The sequence below is a fragment of the Chiloscyllium plagiosum genome, unplaced genomic scaffold (assembly GCF_037043375.1).
Source record: "Chiloscyllium plagiosum isolate Xiang-an unplaced genomic scaffold, Cpla_swu_hap1 HiC_scaffold_13, whole genome shotgun sequence".
Classification (NCBI taxonomy): domain Eukaryota; kingdom Metazoa; phylum Chordata; class Chondrichthyes; order Orectolobiformes; family Hemiscylliidae; genus Chiloscyllium; species Chiloscyllium plagiosum.
In genome coordinates, this window is record NW_028270151.1 from 31,629,461 (window position 1) to 31,642,485 (window position 13,025).

Consider the following 13,025-nt stretch of genomic DNA (forward strand, 5'->3'; position numbering starts at 1 on the left):
TAAATCCTTTTCTGTTGTCTGATTTTGCTATATTTTATGTGCAATTAAATGTGTTTAGAATTGGCAAACCAATATTGTTTTATGCATTGTTGTGAAGTAAAAACCTCGCTGTCGTCATGAATCTGTCAAGATGAAGGGGATGACTTTCATGGCATCGTGATGTGCCAGTGAAGTTCTGTAGAACTGGAATCACTGTAGGAGGGAAAAGGAAACGGGGCAGCCAAATTGTTTACAGAAAGATCTCGCAAACAACAATGCGCCAATGGCCAAATCATCTAATTTTTAGTGACACTGATCATGGATACAAATTGGTCAGGACACAGTAGCAGTTTTCCACCCTGCTTCAAAACTGTCTTAGGGAAGGTGTCAGCAGTGGGGACAAGATTTTGTGCCAAGAGTATGCAGGAGGAAGCAGATTATGGTGTCAACCCATGTGTAATGTGGAATTGATGCCCTCTCTTAAATAAACATGACAGAATATGTGTTCTTATAGGCTCATTCCCCCACAGTACTGGTTGACGTAAATGCTAACGATATAGAGAGAAAAAGGTTCTGGTGAGTGAATGTGAGAAGCTGGGGGCAAAATTGGAAAGCAGATTAAGAAGGGAATTATCTTTGGTTTACTACTTGAGCCATGTGCTAGTTGTCACAGGGTCGCAATGATTAAAGAGATAAATGTGTGGGTATCACAGAGATGTGGCTACAAGTGGATCAGGGTAAGGAACTAAATATCCAGAGATACGTGTCCTATCAAAAGGGCAGGCAAATGGTCAGAGCGGGTGGTGTTGCCATTTTGTTAAGAAATTAAATTTAATCATTAGCAAGAAGAGATACAGAGTCAAAATCTTTGTGGGTGGAGTTGAGGAATTGCAAAGGGAAAAAGACCCTGATGGGAGTTATGTACAAGCCTCCTAACTGTGGTCAGGATATGGGGCAGAACATAAATCAGGACATAAAAAATACTAAACAAAGTCACAATCACAATTAGAGTCAAAAAGTGTGGCACTGGAAAAGTGGAAAAGCACAGCAGGTCAGGCAGCATCTGAGGAGCAAGAGAGTTGATAGTTTGGGTATAAGTCCTTCATCAGGAATATGGAGGGGGAAAGGGGTTGAGAGATAAACGGGGAGAGGGGGTGGGGCTGGGGGAAAGGTGGTTGGCAAGGTGATAAGTGGATGCATTTGGGGGGGGGTAATAGTGATAGACTGGTGGGGAGGGTGGAGTGGATAAGTGGGAAGGAAGATGGACAGGTAGGATAGGTCAAGAGGGCGGTGCTGAGTTGGAGGGTTGGATCTGGGATGAGGTGGGCAGGGGAAATTTGGAAACTGGTAAAGTCGATGTTGATGTCATGTGGTTGAAGGGGCCCAAGGCAGAGGATTTGGCGCTCTTCCTCCAGTTGTCAGGTGGCTTGGATTTGGCGGGGGGAGGAGCCCCAGGACTTGCATGTTCTTGGGGAGTGGGAGGGGGAGTTGAAATGGTCGGCCACAGGGCGGTGAGGTTATTTGGTGCATGTGTCCCAGACATGTTCCTTGAAATGCTCCACGAGTTGGCATCTTGTCTCCCAGATGTAGAGGAGACCACGTCAAGAGCCATGGACACAGTAGATGAGGTGGGTGGATATGGAGGAAAATCTCTACCGGATGTGAAAAGATCCTTTGGTGCCTTGGACGGAAGTGAGTGGAGAGGTGAGGACTCGGGTTTTACATACCCTGCTGCAGCAAGGGAAGATGCTGGCTCTGGAAGGGAAGGTGCTGGGTATGTAGGGTGGGTTGATTAGGGGCGTGGACCCAACGAGGGAGTCATGGAAGGAATGATCTCTGCGGAATGCAGATAGTGGTGGGAATGGAAATATATCTCTGGTGGTTGGGTTTGATTGTAGGTGGCGGATATGGTGGAGAATAATGTGCTGTATCGAGATTAGTGGGGTGGCAGGTAAGGAACAGGGGGGTTCTATTTCTCTGTTGTGGTTGGAGGGGTGGGGTTCAAGGTTGGAGGTGCGGGAAGTGGAGGAGATGTGCTGGAGGGTATGGTTGATCATGTGGGAGGGGAAATTGTGGCCCTTGTATTAGGAGGCATCTCCCCTGGAGTGGATTTCCTCCTACTCGGAGCAGATACAGCAGAAGTGGAGCAACGGGGAGTGAGGGATCGCGTTTCTAAGATTGGGGTGAGTGGGAGGATGTGTAGTCCAGATATGAGGGATGATGGTTTGGGTGATGGGAGGTAAGGTGGTGGTCGGAGGAAGTGTTTGTAAGTTGGTGCCTGGCTTCAGCAGTGTAGAGGTAGGTATGCTAGGCTACCACTGTGCAGCCCCTTGTCCGCTGGTTTAATGATGAGGCTGGGGTTGGACCGTAGGGAGTGAAGGGCTGCACTTTGCTCGGGTGAGAGGTTGGAGTGGGTGAGATGGGTGGACACGTTGAGGCAGTCAATGTCACAGCAGCAGTTGGAGATAAGGAGTCAAGGGAAGGTAAGAGGGGAGGATGGGGTGTCTGAGAGGATTTGAAGGAGAAGTTGTTGAGATAGTACCCCTCCACTGACACGCTCATTTGATAGGCGGAACTGGTCTTCACCCTCAAAACCTTTTCTTTGGAATTCTCTCACTTCCTTTGGACCAAAGGGGTAGCAGTGGGCACCCATATGGCTTCCAGCTATGCCTGCTGCTTCATCGGATATTCGGATATGTGGAACAGTACATCTTCCGCAGTTACACTGACATCATTCCCCACTTTTTCCTCCGCTACATTGATGACTATATCAGCATCACCTTGTGCTCCCACAAGGAGGTTGAATAGTTCATCAACTTCAAAAACACCTTCCACCTTGGCCTTAAGTTCACATGGACCATCTCGGACACCCTCCCCTTCCTGGACCTCTCCATCTCTATCTCCTGCGACTGACTCAACACAGAAATCTATTTCAAACCCACCGATTCCCACAGCTACCTGGAGAGGATGGAATATATTGGAAGCTGGAGAAGGGGTCCTTGGAGGGTGTGTGGGAATCATGATTGAAAAAGTAATCACGGGGCGGAGGCGGTGGAAGAAAATCTTGATTCGCAATGCTTATGGAATTCGTTGGCCCAGGAGCATAGTGGGATGAAGGGAGACCTTTACTGAGGATTGATCATTCATCCTCAGTGAGAGGGAGGTCTAGGAGGAACATCTCTGGGACACACACCAAACAACCCCACCTCCCTGTGGCCGACCACTTCAACCACCGCCCCCGACTTCCCCAAGGACATGCAAGTTCTGGGCCTCATCCACTGTCAAATCAAAGCCTCCCAACAACTGGAGGAAGAATGCCTCATCTTCTGCCTTGGGATCCTTCAACCACCCAGTATCAACATTGACTTCACCAGTTTCCAAATCTCCCTTTCCCCATCTCATCCTAGATCCAACCCTCCACTCAGCAACCCCCTCTTGAACTGTCCTATCTGTTCATCTTCCTTCCCACCTATCTGCTCCACCCTCACTATTAGCCCCTCCCTGCGTTCATCAATTGCCTTCCCAGCTACCTTGCCCCAGCTCCACCCCCAACCCCGTTCATCTTTCAGCCCCCTTCCCCCTCCACATTCCTGATGAAGGGCTTAGGCCCAAAATGTCAACTTCCCTGCTCCTCGGATGCTGCCTGACCAGCTGTGCTTTTCCAGTGTCATACTTTTTGACTCTGACTCTCCAGCATCTGCAGTCCTCACTTTCTCACAATCACAATTATCATGGGGAACTTCAATATGCAGGCCGACCAGGAAAATCAGGTTAGCAGCAGATTTCAATGAAAGAAATTTGTGGAATGTCTACGAGACAGTTGTGTTGGTGTAGCTTGTGGTTGAGCCCACTGGAGAACAGGCAGTTCTGGATTTGGTGATGTGTAATCAGGCAGATTTGATTAGAGAGCTGAAAGTGAAGGAACGTCGAGGGACCAATGATGATAACATGACAGAATACACCCTGTAGTTTGAAAGGGAGAAGCTTGAATCAGATATAATGGATTGCAATTGAGTAAAGGTAGCTACAAAGACATGAGAGAGGAGCTGGTCAGAGTTGATTGGAAGATGGACCTAGCAGGGAGGATGATGCAACAGGAAAGGCAGGAATTTCTGGTCACAATTTGGGAGACACTACGGAAGTTCATTCCAAGTAAGAAGAAACATATTAAGGGGAGGACAAGGCAACCATAGCTGATAAGGGAAGTCAGGACAAAAAAGAACATGCACATAATATGTTGTATATGTGAAGATTAGTGGGAAGCCAAAGGATTGGGAAGCTTTTAAAAACCACCAGAGGACAACTAAAAGAGCAGTAAATGAGGAGAAGATGAAATATAAGTGTGAGCAAGTTAGTAAGATAAAAGAAGATTGCAAAAGTTTTATTAGATATATGAAAGGTAAGATAGAGGCAAGAGTGGACATTGAACCGTTGTGAAATGAGGCAGGAGAACTAGTAATGGGGAACAAAGAAAAGACGAGGATCTAAATAGGTACTTTGCATTAGTCTTGACAGTGGAAGACATCAGTAGCATATCAAAACTTCAAGAGAGTCAGTGGGCAAAAGGGAGTATAGTGATCATCACTAAGGGGAAAATGCTGGAGAAGCTGGAAGGCCTGAAGGTGAATAAATCAGCCAAACCAGATGCACTACAGCCCAACGTTCTGAAGGAGGTAGTTGTGGAGATTGTAAAGACATTGGTAGTGATCTTTCAGGAATCACTGGAGTCAGCAAGAGTTCTAGAGGACTGGAAAATGCCCAATCTAATGTCCCTATTTAAGAAGCGAGAGAGGCAGAAGACTGGAAACTACAGGTTGGTTAGCCTGATCTTGGTCATTGGTAAGATTTTAGAGACCATTATTAAGGATGAGGTTGTGAAGTATTTGCAAGTGCAGAGTGAAAAATTGTTGAGACAGCACATGGGCTTTGTCAGGGGGAGTTGATACCTGACAAATCTGTTAAAATCCTTTGAGGAGGTAATGAATGATTTAGACTCAGGAGAGGCAGTGGACATGATCTACTTGGATTCCCAGAAGACCTTTGACAAGGTGCCGTCCAGAAGGCTGCTAAATAAGATAAGAGCCTTTGTTGTTAGGGGCAAGGTGCTGGCATGGATAAAGGATTGGCTGACAAGCAGAGAGTAAAGAGTGGAGATAAAGGGATCTTTTTTAGGATGGCAGCTGTTTACTAATGGAGTTCCACAGGGCTCTGTGGTGGAACCAAAACTATTCATGACATACATAAATAATCTGGATGAAGGAACTGAGGACATTGTTCTAAGTTTGTAGATGATATGAAAATAACAGGCTGGACAGGTAGTGTTGGGGAAGTGGGGAGGCTACAGAGGATGAGGAAAGTGGGCAAAGATGTGGCAGATGGAATACAATGTGGGAAACTGAAGTTATGTACATTGGTAGGAAGAATAAAGGCATAGACTATTCTCTAAATGGGGAAAGGCTTTAGAAATTAAGCACAAAGCCCAAGTTCTGAATTCTCTTAAGGTTAACATTTGGTTCAGTTAGCAGTTAGGAATGCAAATGTAATGTTAGCATTCATTTTAAGAAGGCTAAAATACAGGAGCAGAAATGTATTTCTGAGGCTCTGGTCAGAATTTGGAATACTGTGAGCAGTTTTGGGCTCATACCTAAGCAAGGATGTGCTGACATTGGAGGGAGTCCACAGGAGGTTTACCAGAATGATCCAGGGATGAAAGGCTTAGTCATATGAGGAATGATTGAGGACTCTGAGTCTGTACTCGTTGGAGTTTGGAAAGATGAGGGGACATTCACATAGAAACTTACAGAGTATTGAGAGGCCTGGATAGAGTGGATGTGGAAAAGATGTTTCCATTAGCAGGAGAAACTTGGACCTGAGGGCAGTCTCAGAGTGAAGGGATGACACTTTAGAACTGAGATGAGAAGGAATTTCTTCAGCTAGAATCTGTGGAACTCATTGCCACAGAAGATCACGGGAGCTAAGCCATTGGGTGTATATAGAACAGAGACAGATGGGTTCTTGATTGGTAAGAGAGATCAAGGGTTACAGGGATAAGGCAGGCGAAAGCAGTTGAGAAGCATATCATGAGAAACATGATTGAGAGTGGAGGAGGCTCAACAGGCTGGATGGTCTAATTCTGCTTCTATATCTTACGTCTCATTGGTGCTATCTGTATTTCTGCAAATGATGTTGCTTTAAACATACATTAAAGTTCTTGAATTTTGCAGTGTGTGCTGCATGTGGAAATTGATTTGGGTGTGACTGCAAGGATTTGCTCAGACCACTAGCTATCAGCCATGGATGCGATCATTGTCATTCTCTCAGGCGGCAACATGTGCGGGATACAGTGCAGAGGCAGCAAAAGAACAGACAAGCTTCTCACAAAGGGAGTAAGAGGAGGGCAATGCTGTCAACAGGAAGCTGTGTCTGTTTGGAAGGTTCCAGAATAGTTTACTCTCTGTCACTCAAGTATGGATGACTTATGAGCAAAGTGCTCACAGAATTCTGTCTCCACATGCACTCAAGCCTGCAACCTCATTGTGGGACAAGGAGGTTACTGCCCATGGCTGGAAAGGTTACCAGAGTGCTGAATTTCTTTTCTTTTTCACACTGACTGTTGGAGGATGGAACAGGTGACCAACATACCATCTCCAGGTACAGAATCAGAAGTTGCTAGAAAAGATCTGGGCAGATCTGTGGAGAGAAAGCAGCGTTAACATTTTGGGTCCAGTAACCCTTCTTCAGAACAATCTCCAGGTCTGGCATCCCTTCTGTATCAGAGGTAACACATAGTTCTTTATGCTTAGGAAGGGGAGGTGGTTCATTGTGTTCCTTGTAAGCAGGGGGAGTTTACAAGTAGCTTCACAGATTGAAGAGTTTTCCCACAATGCAGAATGCTATCAATTGCATAGATATGGATTTGCACTTGCAGCATCTCAACCTCAAAAACGATTCCTCATTGATGGGTGATCTTGCTTAATACATTACACTGGTGAATACCCATTATCCTGGCAGCAGTACTAATGGGCACAGCTCCGACATACAACAGTCCAATACCTTACTGTCCCTTTGCTACCGACTTGTTAATATTTTCAAGACTGCTTATTCTTTTAGAACTGTCTTATAAAGTTCACCTGTATACTTTTTACACCCTTCCAGTCTAGCTTTGGGTGACCCCTTCTTGTTTTGCAATGGAAGCTAAGAAATTGGTCATCGGGCAATACCTCAGTTGGCCAGAGGCCAGTTTGTAATACAGAATGACATTAACAATGCAGTTTCAATTCCCACGCAGGCTGAGGTTACTGTGAATGTTTCACCTTCTTGACCTTGTCATGGACCTTGTCAGGGAAGTGTTGACCCTGGGTTAAACTTGCCACCAATCATCTCTTTCTAATGAGAGGTTATTATCTGGGATTATGGTGGTTTTACTTTTAGATCAGGAGCAGCAGGAATTGCCATATCTCCACCCTATCCCTGTGGAGCTCCCCACAATCTGTCTGATACACTTACTGAAGTGATGTGTTCACCAATCTCCTTCTGATGGCTTTCTCAAGGCATTGCCAGATGGAGGAGATGTCTGGAGATGCAGTTTTACTCGCCTATTGTTCATTAGTCTTAATTATCTGGCTGTGTTTGGAAAACTGAATATTGAAAGAATTGGTTCTTGCTGTTGAATTTGGAGGGGAGGGCGATCTTCCTACAGTATGCCACCATCTGCACTCCCACCCATTCGCCCAACTCTGCCTCACTGTATCCTTCGCACCTACCTTTTAGTATCATGGCAACTCAATATTCTGACCCCATTCACTAGCTCTGAGAATCGCATTGTATATTTGGTTCACAGGGTCTTCTTGGTGACAAACCTTATTCAGTTTGGAGAGTATGCATTGGAATTGTTGCAGGTTGTAAGAGCTCAATGACTCACGAGCTCGTGCCATTACTAAGGATCTTACAAAATTCAAAGCCAATTCCCAAAAAAGAGGAGGATTCAGACTCTTTGCAATCATTAGTTTGTTTTCAAACAAATAGTGAATAGGCTAACTGACAGCAGGATAGAAACTTTGAAATCAGCCAAACACTGGGATGTTAGTCATCCCTATGGGGACACTGGTGTTTCTTACTCATACTGAACTTTGTCAGCAGCATGGACACAAGGATAAGGAAGCATGTATTTCATTCCTGGCTGGCACTGCAGTATTCACTGCATATGTATCTCAATCAGATGAATTGTGCACTGCTCAGCTTTGTTGCTGTTCTCCTGCTGTGGTCTAATTAATGTCTTATACAACTCATTATAACCTTCCTATTCTTGCATTCATTGCCTCAACTAATAAAGGCAAAAATTTCATATGTTTTCTTAACGATTTTAACCATTTGTTCTGTTGCCTTTAAGGATCTATGGAAATGCACACTGAGGTATCTCTGAACCTCTGCACTTCCTAGGGTCCTGCCATTATTATGTACTTCCTGGCCTGTTAGTCCTCCTCAACTGCATCACCTCATACTTTACTGGATTAAATACAATTTGCCACTGCTATGTTCATCAGACCATTATATTATCCTGTCATCCAAGACTCTCCTCGTCAAATTTACTAAACCACCAAATTTCATGTCATCTGTGAACTTACTGAGGAAACCTCCTACATTTACACCTGATCATTAATGTACACTACAAACAACGAGAGACCCAGCAACAAAACCTGCAGTATGTCACTGGATAAAAACATCCAATTTACAAAAGAAACAACTTCCGACGATCACATTCTGCCTCCTGCCACGAAAACAATTTTAAAACCAATTTACCTAATTGCCTGAGACCCCATTGGGCTGTTACCTTCTTGGCACATCCCCATTGCAAGATCTTTTGAAAATTCTGACTGAAGTACATGTAGACTACATCCACTGCACTACCCTCATCCACACATCTAGTCACCTCCTTGAACAACTCAATCAAACCTGGCAGATATCATTTCCCCTGACAAAGCCTTGCTGACTAGCCTTGATTAATCCTTGTCTCTCCAAATACAGTACAGTTTAATTCTTGCCCTCCTTTAGACTTTAGTTTCCCACCTACGTTAGATTCATTGGTCTGTAATTCCCTGGATTATCCCTACCAACCTTTTTGAATAACAGTACCATATTAGCTATCCTCCAGTCCACTGATACCTTTCCTGTCTCTGCAATGTTTGAAAAATAGGCCCCCTGCATTTCCACCCTTGCCTTCCACAGCAGCCTGGAACTCATCTCATCTGGGTCAGGGGACTTTGTCCAGTTTTAAGTCAATGAAAGAGATAATACCTCTACTCTCTCAACTGGAATTTGTCAAGCATATCACAATCCTCTTCCCTGATTTCTGTATCTATATCATTGTTCTCTATCATGAGTACAAATGTAAAGTATTCATTTAAAATCTTGCTTCTGTTTCCTAGCTCCAACAACAGTTTGTCAACTTAGGTCCTTAATAGGCCCCCACTTTTTATTTTACCTTACAATGTTTTCTCATACCCTTCTTCACTTTCATAATTTCTTTCTGAAGTACCCCTATACTTTCTATTCGTCTTTACGTCTGCTAGTTCTCTGACCCCTCACTATTCACTATATATTCCTTACACAATTTTGAACATTCCTTGATATCTGAGGTTCTCTGGAATTTTTAGTCCCAGATTTCATTTTTACAGGAGCATGTTGGTGCTGTATTTTTACTCTTTCTCTTTTGAAAGACTGCTATTACTCTGATGAAGGTTTCCACAAGTAACTGCTTCTAGTCTATTTTGGCCGGATCTTGTCTTATCATACTAAAACTGGCCTTTCTCCAATTTAAAGTTATTTCTGGTCCATCTTTGTCCTGTTCCGTGACTACCTTAAATCTTACTGAGTTATGATCACTATCACTGGAATTATCTCCCACTGACACTTCTACCACTTTGTTCTCAAAACTAGGTCCAGCAAGTCTCTTGTACTCTATTAGGAATTTTCTTAAGTCTTCTTAAGTCTGTTAAATAATTGATTTCTACTAAAGACTCATAAAATTTGGCTTCTTGGAGACCAAGATGATCAGAATTGATCAGGGTTTTAGCTTCTGACCATCATGTGAGCTGTGATTCTCGAAGGCTGTTCCCTGATTTTTCTATTCCATTTTTTGGTCATATTGTACTGTATTATGCCTAGAATCTGTAATGACATTCCTTTGCTTAAAGCTCCAGGCTGGACATGAAAACCAACTTGACGAGCAGTTGAACCTGACATCACAGTATCACAGAATCGCGTAATTGCTCCTCATCTCATAGAATCCTTAAAGTGTGGAAACAGGCCCTTCGGCCCAGCAAGTCCACACCGACCCTCCAAAGAGTAACCCACCCAGACACATTCCCCTACTCTATTACACCACATTTACCTCTCACTAATGTACCTAACCTACACATCCCTGAAGACCATGGACAAGTTACCATGCACCTCCATCCGCTATGACCAGGGCCTCCAAGCACTCCGTTTCTCTCTCTCCCGATGTCCCCAATAGTACCCTTCCACTGACACTCATTCGTTTGGCTGAACTGGTCCAACCCTTAACAATTCCTCCTTCGAATCCTCCTACTTCTTCCAGACGAAAGGGGTAGCCATGGGCACTTGCATGGGCCCCACCTATGCCTGCCTCTTTGTTGGCTATGTGGAACAGTCCATCTTCTGTAGCACCACTCCCCACCTCTTCCTTGGCTACATTGATGACTGCATCGGTGCCACCTCGTGCTCCCGCGAGGAGGTTGAGCAGTTCATCAACTTCACCAACATATTCCACCCCAACCTTAAATTCACCTGGACCATCTCTGACACCTCCCTCCCCTTCCTGGACCTCTCCATCTCTATCAATGACGACTGACTTGACAATGACATTTTTTACAAACCCACAGACTCCCACAGCTACCTGGATTACACCTTTTCCCACCCTACCTCCTGCAAAAACGCTACCCCGTATCCCAATTCCTCCGCCTCCGCCATATCTGCTCCCAGGAAGACCAGTTCGACCACAGAACACACCAGATGGCCTCCTTCTTTAAAGTCCGCAATTTCCCTTCCCATGTAATTGAAGATGCCCTCCTACGTATCTCATCTACATCCCACATGTCTGCCCTCAAACCCCACCCCTCCAACCGCAACAAGGACAGAACCCCCCTGGTTCTCACCTTCCATCCTACCAACCTTCGCATTAACTGCATCATCTGCCGACATTTCTTCCACCTCCAAAGGGACCCCACCACCAGGGGTATATGTCCCTCCCCACACCTTTCCACTTTCCAGAAAGACCGTTCCCTCCGTGACTACCTGGTCAGTTTTTTGCCCCCCAACAGCCCACCCTCCCCTCCTTGCACCCTCCCCTGCCACCGCAGGAATTGTAAAACCTGCACCCACACCTCCTCCCTCACCTCCATCCAAGCCCCAAAGGAGCCTTCCACATCTATCAAAGTTTCACCTGCACATCCACCAATGTCATTTATTGTATCCGTTGTTCCCGATGCAGTCTCCTTTACGTTGCGGAGACTGGACACCTTCTCGCAGAGCGCTTTAGGGAACATCTCCGGGATACCCGCGCCAATCAACCTCATTGTCCCATGACCCAACATTTCAACTCCCCTTCCTACTCAGCTGAGGACATGCAGGTCCTGGGCCTCTTCCACCAACACTCCCTCACCACCTGACGCCTGGAGGAAGAACGTCTCATCTTCCGCCTCGGAACACTTCAACTCCAGGGCATCAATGTGGACTTCACCAGTTTCCTCATTTCCCCTTCCCCCACCTCACCCCAGTTCCAACTTTCCAGCTCAGCATTATCCTCATGACCTCTCCTACCCGCCAATCTTCCTTCCCACCTATCTGCTCCACTCTTCTCTCTGACCTATTACCTTCATCCCCACCTCCATCCACCTATTGTACTCTTGGTACCTTCTCCTCAGCCTACCCCCCTCCCATTTATCTCTCCACCCCGGAGGCTCCCTGCCTTCATTCCTGATGACGGGCTTTTGCCTGAAATGTTGATTTCCCTGCTCCTTGGATGCTGCCTGACCTGCTGTGCTTTTCCAGCACCACTCTAATCTCCAGCATCTGCAGTCCTCACTTTTGCCCAATTCACCTGACCTGCACATTTTTGGATTGTGGGAAGAAACCAGAGCACCCAGAGGAAACACACACAGACATGGAGAGAACGTGCAAACTCCACACAGACAGTCATCTGAAACTGGAATTAAACCCGGGTGCCTGGCACTGTGAGGCAGCAGTGCTAACCGTACCGCCTGTGTTGCAGAGCTCAATGAGGCTATTTGGCCCATTAGCTTTCTAATGAATATTATGTCTTCATACCACTCACCTGCCTTTTTCACTTTAACCTTGAATATTGTTTCTATTTAATTCCTCTCTTGAATGCTTCAATTGCCTCTGTCTCCACCATGCTTCCAGACAGTGTAGTTCAGACCCAACCTACTTGCTGTGTGAATAAGTTTTCTCTCACATCACATTCGCTATGTCTGCAAATCACTTTAAACCAGCATCCTTCCGGTCTCAATATTTTTATGTGGCAACAGTCAGACCTCTCATGGATTTAAATCTTCCATCAGATCTTCTCTTAGCTTTCTTCTGTCCAAGGGGAACAATCCCAACCTCTTCAATCTATTCTCACAACTGAAGTTTCCCATCCATGGAACAATTTGTATTTCTTTTGTACTTGCTGTAATGTGTTCACATTCACATTCACACTATAGTGTTGTTCCAGAAACATAAACGGTACTCCAGCTGAGGTTGAATAAGTGTTTTGTACATGTTCAACAGAACTTCGTTGTCCTTGTACTCTATAGTACAAATAATAATGTTTTATGAACCATACTCTCCATCTATTCTGTGATGCAGCTTAATAGCCCAAAAAGAACAAGTTTTTCAAGACAACCATTGTTAACATAAAATTGCTCAGTTGCTTCCCTTGTTCTGACCAATACCTGATACCTCCATTTCAGATTGCAGTATAAAGGGCTAATACAAGTGTGTGTTGATGGGTATATGGGTAACTG